We start from the raw sequence: 13529 nt of genomic DNA, 5'->3' as shown, positions 1-13529 counted from the left end.
TTCCGACCAGTATACATACCTCTTCCGACTAGCGCTACTATTACAGACACCTTATCCACACTGCGGCACGCGCGCGTCCTCACTCTCCCCCTCACACTCTCACTCGCCTCCACCGCGCGTCATCGCTCTTGTCGCCCCCAAGGTACCTGCCGCCGTCCCCCGTGCCGGCCCTCCTTCCCCGCCGGCCACCCTTTGTCACGCCGGCCTCCTCTCCCGCCGGCCGCCCTCCCGCATCGGCCCTCCCCCCCCGCCGCCCCCCCCCCCTGCACGGGCCGTCCTCCACCGAGAGGTACTCCTCCTCCCTCCTTTCTCCTCCTGAAGGAAATATGCCCCAGAGGAAATAATAAAGTTGTTATTTATATTTTCTTATATCATGATAAATGTTTATTATTCATGCTAGAATTGTATTAACCGGAAACTTAGTACATGTGTGTATACATAGACAAATAGAGAGTCCCTAGTGTGCCTCTACTTGACTAGCTCGTTAATCAAAGATGGTTAAGTTTCCTAGCCATAGACATCTGCTGTCATTTGATGAATGGGATCACATCATTAGAGAATTATGTGATGGACAAGACCCATCCGTTAGCTTAGCACTATGATCATTTAGTTTATTGCTATTGCTTTCTTCATGACTTATACATGTTCCTATGACTATGAGATTATGCAACTCCCGAATACCGGAGGAACACTTAGTGTGCTATCAAACGTCACAACCTAACTGGGTGATTATAAAGATGCTCTACAGGTGTCTCCGATGGTGTTTATTGAGTTGGAATAGATCGAGATTAGGATTTGTCACTCCGATTGTCAGAGAGGTATCTTTGGGCCCTCTGGGTAATGCACATCACTATAAGCCTTGCAAGCAGTGTAACTAATAAGTTAGTTACGGAATGATGCATTACAAAACGAGTAAAGAGACTTTCCGGTAACGAGATTGAACTAGGTATGATGATACCGATGATCGAATCTCGGGCAAGTAACATACCAATGACAAAGGGAACAACGTATGTTCTTATGCGGTTTGACCGATACAGATCTTCGTAGAATATGTAGGAACCAATATGAGAATCCAGGTTCCGCTATTAGTTATTGACCGGAGTGTCACGGTCATGTCTACATAGTTCTCGAACCCGTAGGGTCCGCACGCTTAAGTTCGATGATGATATGTATTATGAGTTATGTGATTTGATGTACCTAAGGTTGTTCAGAGTCCCGGATGTGATCACGGACATGACGGGGATTCTCGAAATGGTTGACACATAAAGATTGATATATTGGACCATGTTATTCGGACACCGGAAGTGTTCTGGATAGTATCAGATAAAACCGGAGTGCCGGAGGGTTACTAGAACCCTCCCCCCGAGAAGTTACTGGGCCACCATGGGCCTTAGAGGAGAGAGGGCCGGCCAGGAGGTGGCGCCCCCCCCCCCCGCCCAGTCCGAATTGGACAAGGGGTGGGGGCGGCGCCCCCTCCTTCCTTCTCTCCCCTTCCTCCTTCCTTCCCCTCCTTGTTGGACTAGGAAAGGGAGGGAATCCTACTCCTACCCTTGGGCGCGCCCCTTGGGGCCGGCCGCCCCCCCTCCTTTATATACGGGGGAGGGGCACCCCATAGACACACAAGTTGATCTCTTAGCCGTGTGCGGTGCCCCCCTCCACAGTTTACCACCTCGGTCATATTGTCGTAGTGCTTAGGCGAAGCCCTGCGTCGGTAACTTCATCATCACCGTCACCACGCCGTCGTGTTGGTGAAACTCTCCCTTGGCCTCAGCTGGATCTAGAATTCGACGGACGTCACCGAGCTGAACGTGTGCATATCACGGAGGTGACGTGCGTTCGGTACTTGATCGGTTGGATCGCGAAGACGTTCGACTACATCAACCGCGTTACTAAACGCTTCCACTTTCTGTCTACGAGGGTATGTGGACACACTCTCCCTTCTCGTTGCTATGCTTCTCCTAGACAGATCTTGCGTGATCGTAGGAATTTTTTTGAAATACTACGTTCCCCAACAGTGGCATCAGAGCCATGTCTATGCGTAGATGTTATATGCACGAGTAGAACACAAAGAGTTGTGGGCGATAATATTCATGCTGCTTACCAGCATGTCATACTTTGATTCAGCAGTATTGTTGGATGAAGCAGCCCAGACCGACATTACATGACCGCGTTCATGAGACTGGTTCTACCACCGTGCTTCGCACACAGCTGGCTAGTGGGTGGCTATTTCTCCAACTTTAGTTGAATCGAGTATGACTACGCCCTGTCCTTGTTGAAGGTTGAAACAACACACTTGATGAAAAATCATTGTGGTTTTGATGCATAGGTAAGAATGGTTCTTGCTAAGCTCGTAGCAGCCACGTAAAACTTGCAACAACAAAGTAGAGGACGTCTAACTTGTTTTTGCAGGGCATGTTGTGATGTGATATGGTCAAGACATGATGATATATAAATTGTTGTATGAGATGATCATGTTTTGTAACAGTTATTGGCAACTAGCAGGAGCCATATGGTTGTCACTTTATTGTATGAAATGCAATCGCCATGTAATTGCTTTACTTTATCACTAAGCGGTAGCGATAGTCGTAGAAGCAATATTTGGCGAGACGACAACGATGCTACGATGGAGATCAAGGTGTCAAGCCGGTGACGATGGTGATCATGACGGTGCTTTGGAGATGGAGATCAAAGGCACAAGACGATGTTGGCCATATCATATCACTTATATTGATTGCATGTGATGTTTATCCTTTATGCATCTTATTTTTCTTAGTACGGCGGTAGCATTATAAGATGATCTCTCACTAAATTTCAAGGTATAAGTGTTCTCCCTGAGTATGCACCGTTGCTAAAGTTCATTGTGCCGAGACACCATGTGATGATCGGGTGTGATAAGCTCTACGTTCACATACAACGGGTGAAAGCCATTTTTGCACACGCGGAATACTCGGGTTAAACTTGACAAGCCTAGCATATGCAGATATGGCCTCGGAACACTGAGACCGAAAGGTCGAGCGTGAATCATATAGTAGATATGATCAACATAGTGATGTGCACAATTGAAAACTACTCCATCTCACGTGATGATCGGACATGGTTTAGTTGATATGGATCACGTGATCACTTAGATGATTATAGGGATGTCTATCTAAGTGGGAGTTCTTAAGTAATATGATTATTTGAACTTTAATTTATCATGAACTTAGGCCTGATAGTATTTGCGTATTTATGTTGTAGATTAATAGCTTGCGATGTAGCTTCCAGTTTATTTTTGATATGTTCCTAGAGAAAATCAGTTGAAAGACGATAGTAGCAATGATGCGGACTTGTTCCGTGATCTGAGGATTATACTCATTGATGCACAAAAGAATTATGTCCTTGATGCACCGCTAAGTGACAGACCTATTGCAGGAGCAGATGCACACGTTATGAACGTTTGACAAAGCTCGGTATGATGACTACTTAATAGTTTAGTGCACCATGCTTTACGGCTTACAACCGGGATTCCAACAAACTTTTGAAAGCCACGGAGCATATAAGATGTTCTAAGAGTTGAAATTGGTATTTCATATGCATGCCCGTGTCGAGAGGTATGAGACCTCTGACAGTACTTTTTCCTACAAGATGGAGGAGAATAGCTCAACCAGTGAGCATGTGCTCAGATTGTCTGGGTACTGCAATTCCTTGAATCAAGTGGGAGTTAATCTTCCAGATAAGATAATAATTTACAAAGTTCTCTAGTCACTATCACCAAGTTACTAGAACTTAGTGATGAACTATAAAATGCAAGGGATGACGGAAGTAATTCCCAATCTTTTCGCGATGTTGAAATCGGCGAAGGTAGAAATCAAGAAATAACATCAAGTGTTGATGGTTAACAAGACCACTAGTTTCAAGAAAAGGGTAAAGGGAAAGAAAGAGGAACTTTAAATAAGAATAGCAAGCAAGTTGCTGCTCCCATGAAGAAGCCCAAAGCCAGACCCATGCCTGGGACTGAGTGCTTCTACTACAAAGAAAATGGTCACTGGAAGTGGAACTGCCTTAGATACTTGGCGGATAAGAAGGATGGAAAAGTGAACAAAAGTGTATTTGATATACATGTTATTGATGTGTACTTTACTAGTGTTTATAGCAACCCCTCAGTATTTGATACTGGTTTAGTTGCTAAGAGTAGTAACTAAAACATGAGTTGCAGAATGAACACAGACTAGTTATGGTCGAAGTGACGATGTGTGTTGGAAATGATTCCAAGGTTGATAAGATCACCATCGCACACTCCCTCTACCTTCGAGATTAGTGTTGGATCAAAATAAATGTTATTTGGTACTTGCGTTGAGCATGAATATGATTGGATCATGTTTATTGCAATACGGTTATTCATTTAAGTCAAAGAATAATTATTGTTCTGTTTACATGAATAAAACATTCTATGGTCATACACTTAATATAAATGGTTTATTGAATCTCGATCGTAATGATACACATATTCACAATATTGATGCCAAAAGATGCAAAGTTGATAATGATAGTTCAAGATATTTGTGGCACTGCCGTTTAGGTCATATTGATGTAAAGCGCATGAAGAAACTCCATGCTGATGGGCTTTTGGAAACACTTAATTATGAATCACTTGATGCTTCCGAACCATGGCTCATGGGCAATATGACTAATACTCCATTCTCCAGAACAATGGAGCAAGCAACTAACTTATTGGAAATAATACATACTGATGTATGCGGTCCAATGAGTGTTGAGACTCACGGCGGGTATCGTTATTTTCTGACCTTCACAAATGATTTGAGCAGATATGGGTACACTTCTTAATGAAACATAAGTCTAAAACATTTGAAAAGTTCAAAGAATTTCAGAGTGAAGTGAAAAATCATTGTAACAAGAAAATAAACTTTCTACGATCTGATCGTGGAGGTGAATATTGGAGTTATGAGTTTGGTCTTCATTTGAAACAATGTGGAACAGTTTCGCAGCTCACGCCACCTGGAACACCACAACATCATGGTGTGTCCGAACGTCGTAACTATACTTTATTAGATATGGTGCGATCTATGATGTCTCTTACCGATTTACCACTATTGTTTTGGGATTATGCATTAGAGACAACTGCATTCACGCTAAACAGGGCAACATCTAAATCCGTTGAGACGACACCATATGAACTGTGGTTTAGCAAGAAACCTAAAGTTGTCGTTACTTAAAGTTTGGGGTTGTGATGCTTATGTGAAAAAGTTTCGACCTGATAAGCTCGAACCCAAATCAGAGAAATGCGTCTTCATAGGATACCCAAAGGAAACTGTTGGGTACACTTTCTATCATAGATCTGAAGGCAAGATATTCGTTGCTAAAAATGGATCCTTTCTAGAGAAGAAGTTTCTCTCGAAAGAAGTGAGTGGGAGGAATGTAGAACTTGATGAGGTAATTGTACCTTTTCCCGAACTGAAAAGTAGTTCATCATAGAAATCAGTTCCAGCGATTCCTACACAATTAGTAAGGAAGCTAATAATGATGATCATGAAACTTAAGATCAAGTTACTACCGAACCTCGTAGATCAACCAGAGTATGGTCCGCACCAGAGTGGTACATTAATCCTTTCTGGAAGTCATGTTACTAGACCATGACAAACCTACAAACTATGAGGAAGCAATGACGAGCCTAGATTCCGCGAAATGGCTTGAGGCCATGAAATCTGAGATGGGATCCATGTATGAGAACAAAGTAATATAGATACGTTGGAGACGTATCAGTGCCGTGCGTTCGGTACTTGATCGGTTGGATCGCAAAGACGTTCGACTACATTAACCGCATTACTAAACGCTTCCGCTTTCGGTCTACGAGGGTACATGGACACACTCTCCCCGCTGGTTGCTATGCTTCTCCTAGATAGATCTTGCGTGATTGTAGGAATTTTTTTGAAATACTACGTTCCCCAACACCTCCTCCCTAGTTTATTTTGAACCCTAGCCAATTGAAAAATGTAGGTCAAATCTTAGAATAATGTAGTAGGTTATGATCTTAGGTGTTTAATCTTAGAATAATGTACTATATATGATCCCTAGCTAGTTATGATTGAACCATGTTCAAAATGTAGGTTTTTAATTAGGTGTAGTTAAAATAATTTAGGTATTTTAGGTGTTTAATTTTAGAATAATATAGTATGAACCTGAGTTATGATAGAACCATGTTCAACATGTAGGTTTTTAATTAGGTGTAGTTAATAGAATTTAGGTGTTTTAGGTGTATTTAACATAATTTTAGGTTGATTCGTTTTGAAGTGGACATGTCATATTTTTAAGATGTCACATTTGTTGTTATTTTTTTAATTAAAGCAATTATTCCCGCATCGACGTCGGCGATGCCTATCCCGCATCCTCGTCGTCGACTCGACGGTGGAGGCCTGCTTGATCAGAGGGGCCATGTCCGGGACTGGGCTGCGTCGGGCTGGTACTGAGAGGTGCTACCTTTCGGGGGGCGCAGCTTGGTGACGAGCCAGCCCGTCGTTGACCCGAACTTTCTTTGGTGGCGGTCGCGTGGGCCACTGACGGTGCGGAGGCTTTCGTCCCCCACGGAGGTGGTACGTCACCGTGTCAGCGAGGAGGACGAGCACGTCCATCGCTACATGGTTGCGTTGGAGGGCAAGTTCGACAATACCTGGCAGGTTCTTCAAGGATCTCACTGGAGCTATGATCCTGTGATGGTTCCTTCTCTTTGGGTGTCCACCGCCCGCGCCGATACACGTCATTCGCTAGGGTTGTAGCTGTATTAGTGATAATATTTGACGATGTATGGATTCAAGAGATGATTTAGTTTTGCTTATTGAATGCATCCTAATTTGAATACTAATTTATTTTATGATTTAGTTTTGCTTATTGAATGCTCAAATTGGAGAACTACTCCTATTTTGAATGCTCAAATTAGAGAGCACTATGCAAGGCGTATGCATTTGATTAGTTGATATTTTATAGGGTTTTTGTTTATATTTTGTTTTCTGTAGAAAACGAGGAGCCCCTCCATCATCCCCGCCGTTGTCCCCGTCATCGACCCCCTCCGACCTCGAGGTGAGACCAGCCAAATCTCCATGTCAATATGAGTCCTATAAGATATTTTGAAATGTTTTTGTTCATATTTTCGACCATTGAAATGCAATGATGTAGGATCGAAAGTATGTCTAAAGGGGGGTGATTAGACTACTTGACCTAATAAAAATCTAGCCTTTTCCCAATTTTAAGTCTTGGCAGATTTTAACAACTTAGCACAAGTCAAGTAATCTACCTACACATGCAATTCTAAGAGTATAGCAGCGGAAAGTAAACAATTGCACATGAAGGTAAAGGGAGGAGTTTGAGGGAGCAAACACAATGTAGACACGGAGATTTTTGGCGTGGTTCCGATAGGTGGTGCTATCGTACATCCACGTTGATGGAGATTTCAATCCACAAAGGGTAACGGTTGCGCGAGTCCACGGAGGGCTCCACCCATGAAGGGTCCACGAAGAAGCAACCTTGTCTATCCCACCATGGCCATCGCCCACGAAGGACTTGCCTCACTAGGGTAGATCTTCACGAAGTAGGCGATCTCCTTGCCCGTACAAACCCCTTGGTTCAACTCCATAATCTTGACGGAGGCTCCCAAGTAACACCTAACCAATCTAGGAGACACCACTCTCCAAAGGGTAATAGACGGTGTGTTGATGATGAACTCCTTGCTCTTGTGCTTCAAATGATAATCTACCCAACACTCAACTCTCTCTCATAGAATTGGATTTGGTGGAAAGATGATTTGAGTGGAAAGCAACTGGGGGTGGAATATCTTGACCTCAAAACAAGTGTAGGTGGTTCTCTCTCAGAAAATATATGATGGAAGTGTAGGCATGTTCTGATGGCTCTCTCCACGAATGAAGAGTGGGTGGAGGGGTATATATAGCCTACACACAAAATCTAACCGTTACACACAATTATCCAAACTCGGTGGGACCGAATCAGAAAACTAGGTCAGACCGATTCAGTTTAAAATGTGAACGTTAGGATTTTCGGTGGGACCGACATGTCAACTCGGTGGGACCGATTTCATTAGGGTTAGGGCATAACGTAATATCGGTGAGACTGATTACACAAACTCGGTGGGACCGATTTTGGTAATAAGCAAACAGAGAGTTGGTCAGGCAAACTCGGTGGGACCGATTCGCTCATTTTGGTTGGACCGAAATGTTACAAAGGGGAAACAGAGAGTTTGCATTGCAAACTCGGTGGGACCGATCGCTCATCTCGGTTAGACCGAAACGTTACGAAGAAAAACAGAGAGTTTGCAATCCCATCTCGGTGAGACCGAGATCCCTATCGGTGAGACCGAAGTGACTAGGGTTTGTGGCAATGGCTATGTCAATAGAACTCGGTGGCATCGGATAGAAAGTTTTGGTAGGGCCGAGTTTGACTTTTGGTTTGGGACATATGTGGATATGAGAAAGTGGTTGAGGGTTTTGGAGCATATCACTAAGCACTTTGAGCAAGCAAGTCGCGCAACACCTCACCCCCTTTAATAGTATTGGCTTTTCCTATGGACTCAATGTGATCTTGGATCACTAAAATAGAAAATGTAGAGTCTTGAGCTTGAGCCAACATGTCTCCTTAGCATTTTGAGGGGTCCACATTTCTAATCCATGCCATGCCAATCATTGAGCTTTCCTGAGATATTTATCTTGAGATAGCATTAGCTCAATGAGCTCTATGTTGTTAGTCATTACCAAAACCACCCAGGGATAGTTGCACTTTCAAATGACCATCAAGTTTGAATGCTCATATGATGTAGATATAAACATGTATATCTTGTGTTGCTCAAATAGGATAAGTGCTTGCCCAAGTGGTTGGCCATGTTTGCAGGTAACACATCCGAGTGGCCTATGTTTTGCCAGAGTGTTGATTAATTTCCGTTCTGGCAAATTTCAGGCGCTCGATATGTCCTTTTTTAGCAAAGGTCATGTCGGATTTTTTCGTGAATTTTGGCATGACTTGTGCTAGAATATGTAGGAAATATCGAGTGGCCTGGATTTTCTAGAAAGATAATTAAACGACATTTCAGGCTGACTTTAAGTCTGTCGAGGCTCCATACATGACAGTCAACGAATGTGTGAGGGAGAAATACTGCACCATATATGAGAGAAGAAGAATCCCGACTATTGTCATGGGGTCGTTTTTCTTTCTTCTCCTTGTGCTAGACCTTTGTTATGCACTAGAGAAGGAGGAATAACGACCATCACCGACGGTCGAAAAATCAGTGAGGGAGTGTATCCACCATAAATGAGAGAGGACGAAGAATCCCGACTGTTGTTGTGGGGGTTGTTTCTCCTTCTCCTTGTGCTAGACCTTTGTTATGCACTAGGGGAAGGAGGATTAACGACCATCACCGACTGTCGCAAATGTTAGAGAGGAATCAGTGAGGGAGAGCCTCCATCATATATGAGAGGACGAAGAATCCCGACTGTTGTCATGGGGGTCGCTTCTCCTTCGTTCCCGCATGCTACGCATTTTGGTGTAGTGCACTCGGGGACGAAGGGAGGAGCGACCATCACCAACGGTCGAATGTATACACCACGTGAGCTGAGGGTTTTCAAGAAAAGACTTGACAGACCGATAGTCAACCCATGATGAATAATAATGATATAATTTAGTTTTTGTAGTACATATATTTAATTGTACAAGTTTAATCTTTGAATTATGAACCTAGGAAATGTCGTCGTCGGACGTCGAAAGTCCCCCGGCGGAGTGCGACTGGTGCGGCGACGACCGGGCTCTGTGCGACAGGCCTCACCTGGTAGAAGGTTAACGCTTCAGCATTAAGCCCCAGGAGACCTTCAATGTTGAAACGGTACGCAACGACGACAAGTGTTTTTTACGTAATTAAGCACGACTACTGCTACTTCAATGTGTAATTTTTTATTTTACAATTCGACTAGCTTATCCCATGCCATGCAAGACCCTATGTCTTGGAGATGATGGATTTTGAAGATCATGAAAGTATGGAAATAAAAATAATTCACCTAAGGACCCATCATGGTATGGATTTTGATGTAAATCTATACAATTCTGAAAGTGTATCCCATTTTGGTTGCCCGAATTGGGAAGCACTTTGCAAGACCTGATTTTCATGAGGGCATGTTTGTCACCATTGATCTTGGTGATCCTGACATCGCTGAAGACAATATGGACATTTGGGTCCTTGTTGATACGCTTCCAATTCTACCGCTATGTGAGTTTCTCAAACACAGTTATTAAGTAATTTATATTGTTTATTGCAAAATAATTGACAACTTATTTTCATTGATAGCTTATTTTCATTTTTTAAAGAATGTGCGAAAGATGATAGACAGAACCTACTACACCGATGGCTCAGAATTAACTTATCAGGAGAAAAATCATCTGATCTCATTTATTACCGATCTTGAGAATTACAATATCTATTATCAAAGTCCTACACATTATGGTCAATACATGCCACTGGTGCACGTGTTGAACTACGGTAACATCTATGAAGATGTCATGGTAAGATTGTTTTACTATTACAACATCCGTGCATATTTTGCATAAATTCTTCTAAAACTTAACTACATTGCTAACTACGAAGTTATTACAATGTTTTTCAACACAAAATTCCGAAGGATTGTGTGCCTCATCTGATGTTTCCGGAAGGCCGCCTTGATGTTATGAGCTTACGGCCGGGTCATCCTACGCATCACTGTTGTTCATACCGGATTTCTAAAACCGATAAAGACATGACAATCAAAGATTGGAAAAAATGTATGGTCAATCGTAGGGAGCTACTTGGAATCAACATTGTGCGAAGCGCAAGCATTGGAGACAGGATAATAAAGAGTCAGAGGCTAACTTGTTTTATACTCTTTTACCTTAGAGATGGTATTTAGGTCCTAACTAATATTCATGATCATGTGCTAAGAACAATTAAGTAGGGTTGGTTAGATGACTATGATGATGATGAGTATGACTTGTTATTATGATAACGAGTAGAAGTTGTATGGTGATGATGATCGAGTAGGACTTGTTATTATGATATCAACGATGAGTTATTTATTATTATGATCGATGATGTGTGACGCTAAGTTGTTATATGAGCATGATAAGTTATTATATATATCAGTGGGTGAAATGAACATGGATTAGATTCAAATTTGAATTAGTAGTACTTTCGATGTGCACCACATGTTGCCTTCACTTGAATCTAATCCACATTCATCTCACCCACTGTTATATAATAACTAATCATGGTCATAAAATCATATGATGTAAGTACTGTATATAAAACCTACGACAACAGTAAGTTGCATTTTCAAAAATATATGAAAACTTAGCAGCCGCGTTTTAAAAAAAACGCTATTGCTACTTACTATTATCAGTACCGCTTTCCCCTACAAAGCGTTACTACAACTAGGTATAGCAGTAGCGCTTGCTTTCCTGCACTACTGCTACCAGTTAGCTGTAGTGCTTGTACAAGCGCTACTACTAGCTATAAAACAAACAATACTAGTAGCATTTCCCTAGTAGTGGGTGGATTCGAGCTCTGACCGTAACTGCCTTCAGTATCCAAGCTATGGTCGTCACCGCTCACCAGATGCTGGCCGTCGCACGGTTTGTCAAAGCGAGCACTGTCAAGATGCTCGTTTTCGTCGACGTTATCGCCCCTGTTCTTAGGGTGCAGAATTTACAGGCCGTACTAAACATGTATACTTGTGTCCAAGGTTTTGGTTACCAGTCGAAATTTCAAGATTTCCCATGGTTATCACGTATTTCCGTGCCCCTCGGTAAATCGTCATACCGAGCAAAAAATACCTTTTTTTTGAAATTTTTGAATTTAAACACTCGATTTACAGTAAGGTATGTAGGGTCTAATTAATGCAATGAAAGTTGGTTATGGCATGTTGGTAGCAACCTAGTTCCTGTTTTGAGAGGTCTCTGGTTTGAATATTCGTTCATTTTCTTATTTGAATTCAAAATTCAACTATAAAATTCGCTCGAAATATTCTCGGTATTTGTCGGTATTTCTCGGTAACCGTGGTAACCACATTTATCAGTCCCCCTCGGTAAAATTACCTCATTCGGTAACCAAAACCTTGCTTGTGTCTCCAATGCATCGTAATCCGGTCGTGATCTCTCCGGAAGCCCAAAGCATATTCAGTGAGATAGGCGGCTCGCTGGAGAGACAAGGAGACATGCTATATGAGGTCCTATCAAGCTTGGTGGAGGAGGTGAGGGCACCCATGGAGGAGGACGACACATGGGCTATTGAGATTCTTCGAGGAGGAGGCGGGGTTCACAGAAACAGTCGGTTGATGGTAGATTACATCACATCCATGAGGGAAGCATGTGCGTCGATGCACAACTGTGCACCGAGCAACAACACCGTAAACCTTCGTGACCCGGTAGATGACACAATGGAGTATCTGGAGGATCTGCTTCAGAGAAAATCAGAGCTATGCTCGGATCCGAGCCTGAGGTACATGTTCCTGCTCAACAATTCCCATTTCGTAGCACAGGTTTCTAAGCCATCAGTATCGCTTTATCTTGAGCAATGGTCTGAACTTAAACTTGCACCTGAATGTAAGAAGTTCATGGATAGCTACCTTGATGTTTCTTGGGGACATGTCCTATCCTGCATACCCAAATCGAGATTTCCTGGACCAATCCACTGTTGGATCAACACCTCTTCACTAGCCAAATTCGAGTCGGCATTTCAAAAAACTTACCGGGCTCAGAAGTTCTGAAAGGTTCCGGACCCTCGGCTCAGAGATGTGCTGCGGAGAGCTATCGCCGAGAGAGTCATTTCAGGTTACGGAGACTACCTGCGAGAGCATCCAGAGCTAGAGAAACACATTGGCCGCGAAAGCAGCAGTCCTGAGGTTTTCAAGAAGATGTTGGGAGAGCTATTTCAAGGATGAAACTTCCTAGAGGCATCAAACAGAGTCACCCGACAGATAAGAGACCGGCGTCATGTTTCATCATTGTATTTGGAACTACTCTCTCCGTTCCATAATATAAGAGCGTTTTTTATACTAGTGTATTTCTTTCCTTTTTATGTGAAGTTGTATACTGAATTCTGTTGGTTGCTTAAGCATTGGATAGTACATCAACTGGTCACATTATCTGTGTGATTTGTTTTTATGTCCTGATTGTATGACGGACACATCAACTGGTCACATTATCTGTGTGATTTGTTTTTATGTCCTGATTGTATGACGGACACTTTTGCATTCTGCTTCCATGTCAATTTCGTTCATAGACTTCCTCAAATAGAAAACACTCATAGAGAACTGACACGCTTAGTTTTCAGTTTACACAACATTCTATATGCACTTATTTTCATCTAGTTCAGTAAAACATGATATGTAGCAGTTAAATAGAGTCCATTTTGACAGAACAATGGATGGACAGATATACAAGGAGTTTCAACGTACTTCCGTGATCAAGAGGTGATGGAAATCATTTGTGTTTTCAGCAAATTGCACTTTGGC

The 13529-nt window shown here is 42.6% G+C and overlaps 1 pseudogene; it reads left to right on the top strand.

Annotated features, from left to right (window-relative positions):
- Positions 1 to 12146: 12146 nt before the first annotated feature.
- LOC125538301 lies at positions 12147 to 13055 on the top strand (annotated as a pseudogene).
- The last annotated feature ends 474 nt before the right edge of the window (positions 13056 to 13529 follow it).

Source organism: Triticum urartu, chromosome 2 (assembly GCF_003073215.2).
Source record: "Triticum urartu cultivar G1812 chromosome 2, Tu2.1, whole genome shotgun sequence".
Taxonomy (NCBI): domain Eukaryota; kingdom Viridiplantae; phylum Streptophyta; class Magnoliopsida; order Poales; family Poaceae; genus Triticum; species Triticum urartu.
The sequence above is the reverse complement of the archived record's forward strand: the minus strand, read 5'-3'. Positions and strand labels throughout refer to the sequence as shown.